The 14,087-nt window shown below is 45.5% G+C and overlaps 1 pseudogene; it reads left to right on the forward strand.

Annotated features, from left to right (window-relative positions):
- Nucleotides 1-6,761: 6,761 nt before the first annotated feature.
- LOC119362986 lies at nucleotides 6,762-13,150 on the forward strand (annotated as a pseudogene).
- The last annotated feature ends 937 nt before the right edge of the window (nucleotides 13,151-14,087 follow it).

Raw genomic sequence — 14,087 nt, forward strand, 5'->3', positions numbered from 1 at the left:
AAGCAAAAAACTAGAACTGACACTTGGCACTAAATTATTAAGTTAGTCTAGTAAATAATAAAATGATATAAAAGTGATAATATAATAGTATTAAATAATAAAAAATTATAGATGCGTTTGAGACGTATCAAGCATCCTTGGCCCAACTTCAGCCCAACTATAGGAGCAAGCAACCTTGATCCATGTTCAACTTTTAATTATTTATGCTTAAGAGCTCCAGTAAGCTCTAAAGCTTTTTGCCACCTCAAACTCTGAAAATGCTCTAAGTACTGAAGCCCCTATGCTGATATAGAATATAAGTGAGTTCACACTGGACAATAGAAGTTATTTAGAAAGAATTGAGTTCACACTAGCCATTCTAGCTTAGAGGATACATGGGAACCCCTAGAAAGGACGCTAGAGACGTATGGTCTCCCTAGACCGAGGGTGCACCATACAAAGACCGAGATGGTTTTCACTTCTGACACCACTAATGGGTGAGAAATGGAACCATCAATAATGACTTTTTCTAGATGACCAAATATGATGGGAAAGTTACCACCGGTGGAACTAAACCTAGGCACATTAGTGATGAAATTGATACCATTGATGGGTCTTCACTACCAACCATTACTTTCTGGCCTATTAGTAGTGCAAATAGCACCACTAGCAGGTTAGGCTTGATTCCCAAAGGTGCTATTTTTAGTACCCATACCAATCCAGGAATCCCATCCCAACACACTCATAACCCTAGTTTTCCTTTCTGCATCTCATTCTCCACTCTGACTCAAAGTTGTTGGCGGCTACATCTTCATCCCGAAGCCTCCTCCCCAACCCACCTTCCTTATTAACCCATGACCAATCCATCTGCGCCCCCACCCGCCCTGGATCCCCCTCTAGTCCTTACTGAAGTCCACCGTCGGAGCCTTGTGGTAGCCATTTCTAGCCTTGTCGGAATGGTGCACCGGTCATGTGTGGCCTCGCCCAATCAGAGTGGTGTCGTATGTGGCCTCGCCCATCGGAGGGGCGCCATGTTTGGCTTCATTGGAGCGAACAGGTGCATGGCCTTTGCCTCATCCTACACCCATGTCAAACTCTCATACTCCTCTTTTTCTTGCAGGGTTAGTGGCAATGTGACCTATCACCTCGAATTGATGGCGGCTGTGCATTTTGATGCTCTTGGTTAGCTCCATCGGGGCGCCCCTCACGGAGACATCAAAGCTCAATACTGCCCTCCCATTTGGCTCCCGCAGTGGTGTCCCTCACAGTATCAACAAGGTATAGTGCTCCTCCCCATGTTTAGTTCCCATGGTGGCATCCCTCATGGCAACGCATTCCTGATGATCTCAGGTTTAGCCTTTGTGTGAAGGTGGCCACTCCTCCTTGGTGGTAATGTATGTTCGTCCTGCTCAATCAACTTTTCTTCTATTTAGGAACATATTGATATGTGAATAATAAAGGGGCATGAAACTGACACCTTCTGTGGCAACACAATGAATAACATAAATGTATAACAAAGTGCTAGTGGACAACTAATTTTCTATGGCTAAGGGGTGGCAAATCATGCATGATGTTGGTAGTTACTATTTTTCTATCTTGGAATAGTCCCTCATCTCTACATCAATCTGTACATGTACATCTATTTGGTGCATTAGGTGGCATTTCTCAAATAATTCTTTGTGTGCCAAGATAAAATTAGGATGATCGATTCGGTATGATATTTTGTCTGTACATTATTGCTATTGTCACACATATTCATAACGTAATGTAATGCAATAAATTTGTGTGTGGTCATTTTCCAGCCTCATTCTTCATGTGAATTTAACGTTACTGAGGCATATCGATGGACATGGTGTTGCATCTTGGCACCCAAAATTCATGATCAACCGACCTTATTATTATTTTAGAAACACAATACCATGCATGTTACATGTGGACACTAAATATTTTTGTACCCATAGAATTTTGTTTCTAATCATAATCATTGCAAAGTGATGTTGCGTATCTTACATCTATTTCTTTTGTGTTCGCGTTTGGTTATCAGAAACTAAGAATTTCCCAAACAAATTACACCATGATGCAATAATATAGAAATAGAAATTTCCACTAACTTTAGTAGTTTGACAGTTTATCTTTGTAACTTCTTAGGAAATGAGGCAAGGGCGATGGCTAGGTTCTGATTTAGAGGATGACTTGGTCGAGGTGATTGGCAACGATGACGAGCAAGACATGTCCATCAAGGTAGCTTTACCTGTTTGCATGTTTTAACAGTACATGTCCATAAGCATGTCCTAATCTTTGATATGACATGTTGTGTATATTTCTTTGAGAATTCATATCATGGTGGATCCTTTTTTTAACTTCAATCATGGTGGCTTGTTAGCCATGTTTTGAACCTTTGATGGTTAGATAGTTTAGTTGCACAATGGGGTTTGTGATATTTTAATGCTTAGATAAGTTATTATTTACAGTATTATTTTGAAGTTTTCATCTTCCATAGACACTATTTTGGTGAGATTAATATTATCTACTACTTTTACTCTATTAGAAGCACGCCATGTTTCTGGCTTAAGATCTTTTTTTGTTATATTTCTTTTGCGTCTAATTGCTTTTTTATATACACATCTGATTTGTTTATTTTACATGTGAAAATTCCTTGTGTATATATGCCATGCTATACTAATCAACATTGTACTTCTCTTTTTTGCCCTGTCATCAATCATGTTTTACAGTTTCATCTATTGTTTTGTAATTATCCATTTTAAGAGTTTGTTACAATTGTATATGAATCTCCAATACTTTGATATTTGAATATGTTCCAATTTTCAGGGTGTACTTGATAATATTGATGTGAAGGCTTGCTCCTCTTTTATTTTCATCCTAATTTATAACTTGGTCATATACTTTTTTGTGAAGCACAATGAAGATGCAAATGCTCACATGCACACACACATACACTTGCACGCCTATGAACGCTTGAACACACACTTTACCGCCATGAGCACCTCTGAGAGACTAAGCCGACGGGTCTTGTGGTTGATGAAGTCACCACAGGCGACTCGTTATCGACGGAAACATAACCCTCACAGAAACAATATTTCACCTTTATAAGACGGCATGAGTCAAGCCTGGGATTTGATTCCTGGTGGGCTAGGGGTACAACCACCCTTCTAACCATCCAACCATAGGTTGGTTCTTTCGGCGCGTGTGTACTTGATGTATGCTAACGACTTATTATATGTTTACAAGTTGGCTTTTACTCCAAGTAGAAATCAAATATCAAAACCCAGAGCAAAGTATTACTAATGTTCTTGTCTGTACATAGGACATGTTTGTTTGGCAATATTTTTCATATCATCTGATTACACCACAACTAGATACCCATAAATCTGTTTGGTTGGATTCACCCACAAAAATATAACATCAAAAACAAGTTTGACCACAAGTCACAACCCATTCCGCCTGCCCTATTTGTATTCTGATAGTGATACCACATTGGTCCTCTTGCCCATAGCCTCGAGCTTGTTGCTTTCTCGATCGTTGTCCTAGATTCACATTGTAATAGCATGAGTGGCAATGACAACCTCTGTTATCTCCATTGGGACTGTGGCTCCACGTGACCCACACACGTCGTCTGCCAATCCCTTCTATGAATCTCTACACCGCCGCCACTCTCCTCGCATTCCTTTCTCCAAGTCGTAAATAAACACAAATATATGATGGTTAACGAAGCTAGGTAGGCAGCTATAATATGTGTTCATGTGTCCTTCGATTTGATTTGTGTCTCAGTTTCTGTGGTGGCTTCATCATCTCAGTTCGAGATTATATGTCCTGTGTGTTTTCATTTAGCCCACTCCACAATTTGGCACAAACCCTATGATATGATGTAAATGATACCGTCCATTTAGAGTTGAACCAAACATGTTTATGATTTTTCTTATTCCGCTAGAGTGTTAGTGTGACCCCATTATGATTACTCCTGCATTGCTATTCTCCAACTAAACACCCACTTAATGGCATTCCTAAGTTTTGTCTAATAAGCCAAGTAAATACATGACTTGGTGATACTTGGTGGTATTTCTTTGTTGTAAGTTTCATTAGAACAATGTATATGTGGTGTAAGTCGCTGAGCTGTGTATGTAATCGTGTCCTCTAGTAGAGTGCTTTTTATACACTACCACTCACAGGCTGGCATCAATGTTGTTTCTTATTGCGTGCCTCCCCAAAACAAATAACGAGTTGCTATGAACCAATCATTATACACCACAGACGGGCTGGCATCAATGATGTTTTTTCTTATGTGCGTTCTAACATCACATGATGAACTGGTATAGACCAACTGTTTACATATCACCGACGGGTATTGACCTATTACGTCAGTGCTGACCTCATTGACACACCAAACGTCAGTGCTGACCTCACTGACACACCTTACGTCAGTGCTGACCTCACTGACACACCAATCCTGATTGGTTATGTTAGTGGTCCCAGCACTGCGACTTAGGGGAAAGAGGCGAAAGAGGATGGGAGCGCAAAACAAATTAGGGGGAGGGAGGGAGGAGACGACAATTACAATAGGGATAGAGGGGTTGCGCGACACAGGGGATGAGCGATGGGCAAAAGGTTAGGGTTTCCGGCTGTCCATAGCAATTGGCCATCAAAATGGATGATTGAGATAGTCAGACGCAGGGATCGGTCGTCCGGTACATTTTTCATTAACTTTGGAGTAAATAACAGCCATGTCCGATGCAAGGGTAGGACTAAAAAATGACGGTGGTTTTGGTTCAACTTACGGGGTGTTTCTGCGAGTAAATTGCTGAAAGCCACCACATTTGTGGCGAGGGTACTGCAAAACTACCGTTTTTGCCAAAAATCACGAAAAACCACCACTTTTGTGGCAAGTGAATAACAAATGCCACTGATTCAAAACTGAACCGCAACTAAACACAAAACTGACAGATTGGACCCATATGGCAGGCAGACGTGGCATATCTATGTAGACAAATATGCTGAGGTGGCAAGAGTCCCACATGTCAGCCCCTCAGCTCTTTTTTCTCTCTCTAATTTTTCTCTCTGGTTCTTCTCTATCTCGACGTTCCCTCTCTCTGTCCCGTAATGGAGCTTCACCGCCGTCGCCGTCGGCGCACTGCCGGACTCCGGACAGACCGGAATCGGCCTCCCGCCTCCAGATCTGCCCTCCGCTGTTGTTTCCCGTCCAAAACAGGCTCCAACCACCGCCGGAAGACCCCTGCATCGCCGCCGTCGATTGGACTCGAACCCCGCCGTCCCAAGGCCCATGTATCGCCGTCGTCGCCGATTCACCAGTGGCTAGCCGTGACGGGAGCATCTGGCGGTGAAGAGACGCTCCGCCCGAGCCGCTTGCTGGCGTCTCGCGGCTGGCCACGACCGCATCCGCCGCCGCCGACTGGCCTCAAACCCATCGTCGTCGGGCCCCTGCATCACCGGCGCCGCCGATTCACCAGTGGCCTCTCGGTCCCCTGTGCTAGGCGCGCGCACGACAGCTCGTTCATGTCAGAGTGGGCGGGGGCGGGGGCGCACGCTAGCTCGGCCTTGCCGGAGCAGGTAGGTAGGCGGGTGCGCGGCGAGGAGAAGGTAGGGGGCGGCCGCGCATGTGAGACGAGGAGCAGGCAGGGGGCGCCGGAGCAGGCATGGGGGCGGCGTGCGGCAGCTCGACCTCCCCGGAGCAGGCAGGGGGCGGGCGCACAGGGGCTCGGCCTCGTCGGAGCGGACTGGGTAGGAAGGACGAGAGAGAGGAGGAGATAAGAGGTGTGGCAGACAAGTGGGACCCTGTCCACCTCAGCAGGTCAAACATTGACTAGGACTAGTCTTTACCACATCAGCCTAGATATGTGGGTCCCATCTGTCAGTTTTTCTATTAACGCCGCTCAATTTTGAATCAGTGGCATTTGTTATTCACTTGCCACAAAAGTGGTGGTTTTTCGTGATTTTTGGCAAAAACGGTTGTTTTGCAGTACCATCGCCACAAATGTGGTGGCTTTCAGCAATTTACTCTGTTTCTGCTGCCGAAAAATCGGCAGAGCTACGTATACGGGAAAACTCTTGCCGTTCCACTGACCTGTGGGGCAGGAAGCACATCTGGCCCACGTTTCAGTGAGTGTTGCTAGGGAAACGGTCAGCAGGGACACGTTCCCCCCGCCCCCTCGTCTGCACACCTTCCCTGTTAAAACGTGGCCCGACCCTCCCGCTTCGCGCACACGCTTCAGTTTTCACATCGCATCTCCCTCTCTCCCCAGAAAACCCTCTCCCATGGCGTCGAGGGGGTTCGGGTCCGGTGGTGGACGAGGCGGGCGAGGCGACGGCGCAGGGCGCCGCCCCGGTGGACGGGGAGACGGCCGAGGGCGCGGATCCGGCGGCCGTGGCGAGGCTGGAGGAGGAGGTTACGGTCGCGGCCCTGGTGCTCCAACTCCAGCAGCGGGCGGGTACAATCAGCAAGCGCCGCCCGCGCGCGTCGACGCTGGAGGCCGAGGTCCCGGCGTACCGGCTGGCTTCCGCCCCGCCGCGCCCCGTCCGGCCGCGCCTGCGGTTCCCGCGTCGGCCTCTACGAGTTCTTCGCGCGCCCCTCTGTCTTCGGCTACGACGGCGCCTGCTGATGCTCTCGCGAGGGACGTGGGCAGGCTGACCGTGGAGGCGCCCCCGGCTCCCCGTTCCTCCGCACCCGCCGCGGCGGGAGCCCCGGCTCTTCGTCCCCCTGTTCTGCCCGCGGCCGCGGGCGGATCTCAACCGGAATCCCAGGCGCCTGCGCCTGCGCCACCGGCAGCCGCCCCGGTGTCGAGCAAGTCGGTGGCCCAACCGGGTCGTCCGGGTTTCGGTACGGCGGGGCGGAAGATGATCGTGCGAGCGAACCACTTCCTCGTCGGCTTCGCGGACAAGGACATCTGCCACTACGATGTGAGCAACCCTACCTCTCTTTGTCCAGAAGTTCTTCCTCTACCATAGATTGCATGCTGGCTAGTGGTTCTGTTACATTTGTTTTGCTGCGATCTGGCCCTGGTTGCGATTGCGACTTCCATACGTGATTATGCGCGAGCCCTGGATTTGTAGACTCGCGTCTTTTCGGTTTGGAAAGATCTCGTATCTTTTGCTTGGTGGTTGTTTCCATAGATGAGTTTCATTCCTGATGAGAGTTCGGCTAATTCATGGACACGATGTCACGGACTAGGATATGACTACGTGGTCAAATTTATTTTGCATCGAAGACGCGCAGATCTAGTGCATATGCGTGGTTTCTCGATATGTTCAGCAGGAGATTATTTTTCTTTAGTTTTTTCTTTATGGTTTACACACATTTGCTTTGTGCTGTTGGGCATTTGTGCTTTGGGGCCGCGTAACATCTTTTGAAGGCCGGCCGGATGCTAGGCCTTGGCGTGCTAGCTTTGCAACAGTGCGATGTACATTTAATCGCAGCTTCCGATGGTTTCCAGAGGCCTTTTTTTTCGCCCGGTTTCCGTTGGTTTCTCTTTTCCTGTGAGGTTTTTACTTTTTACACGCTGCCATTTCTTGCAAAAGTTCGGCAGCACATGTGGTGTGCTTGCTCCATTCTGGTTTCTGGAGGGAGGACGTCGTCCCGAATGGCTTGTCTGCCCTTGCTGTCACCACAGCTGGTTTCTTTCTGAAAAACTGAGGCGCAGACGAGATAACGCGCTTGTCTGCCCTTGCTGATTTAGGCAAAAAGGCCTTGGCCCCTAGCTTGTTGGTTCATAGGCGTAATAGCTGCAGACTTTGCCTTGTGCCGTGTGGGGTCTGGTCTTGATTATTCCCTTTGTTTTGACCAAGGCTAATGTTAGTGTCTATAACATTTTAGAATGCTACTACAAGCTTCTCTTTCACATGATGCTAATTAATTCTGCCTATTTTCATTCAATCGGATGATCTCACTGTCAGGTTGCAATTACTCCTGAGCCCAAAACAAGACGGATCAACAGGATTCTGATGACGGAGCTGACAAGCAAGCACCGCGCGTCGTCTCTCGGTGGCCTACTGGCCGCATACGATGGCAGCAAGAGCCTGTACACTGCAGGCGAGCTGCCATTCCAGGCGATGGATTTCTCCATCAAGCTGGGGAAACCACCAAGAGAAACGTAAGCATGTCTTAACTTTCCTGTCTCGTGTGCGTTCTAGGCCTACTTGTATCTCAAGTGCAGCTGCTAATTCACACTTTTCTGCTCTGACATTTTTTTATCTTCTGCATTTTGAAAAAAACAGTGAGTACAAGGTCAAGGTTCAATTCGCCGCGCGGGCAAACTTGTACCACCTGCAGCAGTTCCTCAGTGGGAGGCAACGTGATTCTCCACAGGACACAATACAAGCGCTCGACGTTGTGTTGAGAGAGTCACCTTCTCTGAAGTATGATATCATTATTAACGTCTCTTCTCTGTTATGTTTTTACTGCTGACTTTGTTTAATGTGATCATCATATGTATATGGCTCTTGTTGTTCTACAGCTATGTCACCGTTTCTCGATCCTTCTACTCCACAATATTTGGCCAACGTGACATCGGTGATGGGCTGGAGTGCTGGAGAGGATATTACCAAAGCTTGCGCCCCACTCAGATGGGCCTCTCACTGAATATAGGTGCGTATTTGTTCAAAACCCCTCGCTTAATTCATGGTTACGGAATCACGTAGGCTACACTGCAATTATATTTTTGATATAGCACGAGCTCTTGCCAAAGTGGATATCACATTTATTGTGTTTAGTTCTGCATAAGGCTACTACCCAACCCATGTCTGTCTGTATTATGTCACTTGTTTACCTGGGTTATCCAAATTTGCAAAAGCTAAGGGGAGTGATTTAAACACAAGTCAACTACTGAACAGAAGCATATATAGCTTGTGGTGAGGTTCAGTGAGAGAAAACTTGCAGCACATGAGTTCAATTAGGAAAAGTGTATGCATGTGTGTGATTTAAACACAAGTCAACTACTGAACAAATTTGATTTTACAGTGTAGTTTTAAGGTGAACACAGATTCATTTTAGAAGTTCTTTTCCACAGGGTTATCACTTCTATAAACCCTTGTTGTACTTGTTGTGCAGATATATCATCAACGCCATTTTACAAATCTACATCGGTGATACAATTTGTTCAGGATGTCTGAATATGAGGAATGCCGACCCCAATCGCCCCCTTTCTGACAGGGACCGCCTGAAGGTACTGCATTTATCAACCAAGAACGTATCATACAAAATGTTTATCGCAACTAGCTGAATTGTTTCGTTCTTTCCAGCTTAAGAAAGCATTGCGCGGGATTCGTGTTGAAACCACTCATCAAGAGGGCAAAAGGAGCGCCTACAAGATAACTGGGATTACTTCTGTTCCGCTGATTCAGCTCAAGTACATTGTTCCTCTTCTTCCATCTCCTCTCCTTCCCTCTTTCCCTTCTAGTGCCAAATGATTTACTGGTGTTTGTTGTTTTAGCTTTCCTCTGGATGACGGCAACCAAATGACTGTTGTGCAATATTTTTGGGGCCGATACAAGTATAGATTGAGGTTCACTTCTTGGCCTTGTCTGCAGTCTGGAAATGATTCTCGCCCTATATATTTGCCAATGGAGGTAATTTTTTCTTATTTTGTGCATAACACCAAATGTGGAAGTCTGCTAATGATCTATAATATGATCGTAGGTATGCACAATTATTGAAGGGCAGAGGTTCACCAGGAAGCTTAACGAGAAACAAGTGACTGGCATACTGAGAGCTACGTGCGAACGTCCCCATGATAGGGAGAAGAGCATACTTAAGGTATTTGTCCAGACAATAGGTTTTAACACAACCAAACTAATTGATTGAAATTACTTGAAAGTGCTTATTACATCATTTTTTTCCATGTGATCATGTTCGTTATATTTGCCTCATTAGCATTTTTAATGAATATGTATTCTATAGATGGTGCAGCACAACAACTATTCAGCTGATAAGCTGGCACAGGAGTTTGGAATCGATGTTACGGATAAAATGGTCAATGTGCAGGCTCGCGTGCTACCTCCCCCCATGGTGTCTATTCTATTTAGTTCTCATTTTGATATTTTACCCCCTGTTTTTGTTAGCTAATTTTAACTGTTTATGCTGTTTTAGCTCAAATATCATGAGTCTGGAAAGGACAAAGCTTGTGCACCAAGTGTTGGCCAGTGGAACATGATTGGCAAGGTGATCCATTTCTGACTTGGAACAAAAAAAATCTGTTACAGGCTCATTTTTAATAATGCCACAAGACTGTGAATTGTGGTCGTAGTCTTTTAGTATAACATGGACGCACAAACAGAAAATTCTTGGATTGTGTAATTTTTTTCAGTCTATAGAATTTAAATAGAAACTTGGTTGGAAGTGTGAGCTACACAATGTGGGCGCTTATTCCTTCTATTCATGAAAGTTAACTAGTTCTCCCTAGGTAATCTAGTTTATGTTTCTTTAAACATGTCCCTCTTTCTGATGTATGATTTCTGTTTGTATTTTAGAAAATGATAAATGGAGGGAATGTTCAGAGATGGACTTGCTTGAACTTTTCACGTTTGCACATTGATGGAGTCGAAAGGTTTTGTGGCGACTTAGTCAAAATGTGCAACGCCATCGGCATGGTATGTTCAGCGCATATTTGTACATACAAGTCGTCCATATCATCATTCACGTCACACTCAATTTATTTTCAATCTTTAGGTTTTCAATCCTAGCCCAGTGGTAGAAATTCTCTCAGCGTCTGCCAATAACATAGAAGGTGCTTTGAAGCATGCTCACCAGAGGGCCCCTGACCTCCAGTTGCTTATCGTGATTCTCCCGGATGTTACTGGCCATTACGGTATGCAATTTTTTTGTGAAACAATGTTATGTTGTGCACATTCTTTTTTTACCTAGTTTAGGTGATGCACATTTCCTAAGTTATGGCACACACATCTTTAGTATTGCCCTTTATCTCTTCCTGTTACCTTGTCTCATGGTACCCATATATTTGTGCAACTCTGCAGGTAAAGTTAAGAAGGTGTGCGAGACTGACCTTGGTATAGTTTCTCAATGTCTCAAGCCAGACAAGGTCGAAAGAGCAAACAAGCAGTATTTTGAAAATGTTGCACTTAAAGTCAATGTCAAGGTGGGTTCGTTGGCAGTCACCTTTTTCTGTCGTGCTTAGTGTTCAATGGAGAGTTATATTGTGTTTTCTTAATTATTAGGTCGGAGGGAGAAATACAGCTCTTCAGCAAGCTCTTAAACGTCAAATACCGTTAGTCACCGACAAGCCGACGATCTTTTTTGGTGCTGATGTAACACATCCGGCGGCTGGGGATGATTCTTCACCGTCAATTGCAGCCGTGAGTTCCGTTCATCTTCTGACAGCGATTGTTCACTTGACGATTTGGTTAATAGTGTGTGAATTTAAATGAGCTTCCATTGTATTATCTGGATGTCATTGTGCTGATGCAGTTGCATGATTTTTGATGAGTGCCTGCAGGTGGTGGCCTCCATGGACTGGCCTGAAATCACAAAGTACAAAGCGGTGGTTTCTGCCCAACCGCCCAGGCAGGAGATTATTCAAGATCTCTATTGCAGAGGCACAGACCCTGAGAAGGGCACCCCTGTACACGGTGGAATGATGCGGTAAGTCCTTTGTGTTAATTCAGAGTAGTGGATGGCGGTGGGTTCTAAAACCGCAACATTTTCTTCAGGGAGTTGCTAGTGTCATTCTATCAGAAGACCAAACATAAACCCAGCAGGATCATATTCTACAGGTAAGTGCTTCCAACTTCCAAGTATGATGTTATTGTTCATCGTCAGCGGCGCCTTTTGCTGAATCGCTTTTGTTTTCTATGTAGGGACGGTGTGAGTGAAGGGCAATTCGCCCAAGTTCTGATGTATGAAATGGATGCCATCAGGAAGGTGATGCCTTCAATTCATCATGTTCTTTGCCTGTCTAATTCTGCTTTAATCCTATTTGGGTGTATTAACAGTGTTCCTTTTTTCTGGCCAAAGGCTTGTGCATCTTTGCAGGACGATTATCAGCCCCCTGTGACATTTGTGGTTGTCCAGAAAAGGCATCACACAAGGCTCTTCCCTGAGGTGCATGGAAAAGAGACCGACAAAAGTGGAAACATCCTACCTGGTAAGTGTGCCTCACACACACGAACACATGCACAGTATACATACATGGCACATGCTAGTTTAATAGCATCTGCATTTGCCATTGTGTTTGATTGTCCCCATTCTCTCGATGATGCTTGCAGGAACCGTGGTCGACACCAACATATGCCATCCCACCGAGTTTGATTTCTACCTGTGTAGCCATGCCGGGATTCAGGTACGGTGGCACCCATTTCTTTCACTGCCGGTTGGGACATACACTTTGTGTTGCATTGACTGACTGTGAGCATTTTGCATGTTTTTTTCAGGGCACAAGCAGACCAACTCACTACCATGTCCTCTTCGATGAAAACTCTTTCACTGCCGATGGGCTGCAGGTGCTCACCAACAACCTCTGCTACACGTAAGCTCGACACATCTCCCTCTTTCACTTCTTTTTTTCTGATTCAGGTTAATCTACCATCTTGACTCCTATTTTGCTAGCTAGACTAACTCCGATGTGGTATCTTTGCCTGTAAATGCAGATACGCTCGATGCACTCGCTCTGTCTCTGTTGGTGAGTTTCTTCTCCAAGTTCCATCTCACATTTTTCTTGTAAAAAAGACTACAGCGGTATGTAATTATCTTCTGTGGTACTAATGCTTGAGTCCTTTCTTCGCAGTTCCTCCTGCCTACTACGCTCACCTGGCCGCGTTCCGCGCACGGTATTACGATGAGCCGTCGGAGGGCTCGGACAGCGCCTCGATCGTCAGCGGTGGCACCCGGGATTCAGCCGCCACCGGCGCAGGAGCTGCTGGTCTTCCTGGGACATTCCGTCGCCTCCCCAGGATCAGGGATAACGTCAAAGACGTGATGTTCTATTGTTGAATCGGCCCATTTGCAAGTTCATGGGAGTCATGTGTTTTGTTGGCTTGCTGCTTAATTAGGTGGTACATTTGCTGGGAACTTGTGATGGTAAAACATGGTGTTGGTAAAACATGGGAGATGTGATGCATCTGTTGGATTTTCTGCGCAGAGCATGAAGGGAATCAAACAGGCTTTTCAATATGATGAAAAAAATGGCTTCCACATATGGTGCAAAATTATGATTAAATGTATCCTCCACAAAAATGTAGTTAAATAAAATCCACCCAAAAAATGTATCCTACACAAATGAAGATAAATAGTTCAAACATATTACTCCCTCTGTCACGGTTTAGAAGGCGCGCTTGGAATTCTCTGGTATCTATTGGTTGTGAGATGGGCTAAAAATTAGCATTCACAGTACGCATGCATATAGAAATGGTACATCGGAGTACTAATTAGCCACTAGAAATAAATGCAATGTGCCCTAAACCTTGTCTATTGTGGAAACGCACGCAAATTTAACTATGTCTTCTAAACTGTGACGGAGGGAGTATTTGGATAATGCAATTGTTTCGGTGCAGAGCACTCAACGAAAAAATAGCGTAGAGACAGTGGCAGCGTCCTCATTATGCTCAACATGATAGTGTGCTAAATGTAACCCAAAAATAAAGGATTTCAACACGAATGTTGGATATTGTTAAAAAACATAGAAGCCTGACATCAATAATAACATCTTGAGAATTAGATGCTGCCGGGATCTCCACTAATAAATACTCCCTCCGTCCCATAATGTCTTACATTATAAGACGGAGGGAGTAATAATCACTTCCTGTAGGCCATGTAAGTACTCCAAGTAGGTAGATAGTTTGACAAAGTGACGAACAAACATGAATAACTTGCAAGTTGCAAGTCTGCAACACAGCTGGACAAAATACACTAACATCTAGCAAGCACAAAGAAATTGACTGGTGCCTGAGGGCATCTCCACCCGTTGCCCCCCCAGGGGGCGTCTAAAAGCGCCGCCTGGGGGTGAGCCGACGCAAAAAATGGCCATGGGGGTGAGTCGGTCCTCAGCCGTCGGCCCCCAGGGCCGCCCCCAGGCGCGTATTAAAAAAAAGGACCGTTCGGTGAAGTTATGATAAAAAGTAGTTAAATTTCG

Source organism: Triticum dicoccoides, chromosome 2B (genome assembly GCF_002162155.2).
Source record: "Triticum dicoccoides isolate Atlit2015 ecotype Zavitan chromosome 2B, WEW_v2.0, whole genome shotgun sequence".
NCBI classification, from domain to species: Eukaryota; Viridiplantae; Streptophyta; class Magnoliopsida; order Poales; family Poaceae; genus Triticum; species Triticum dicoccoides.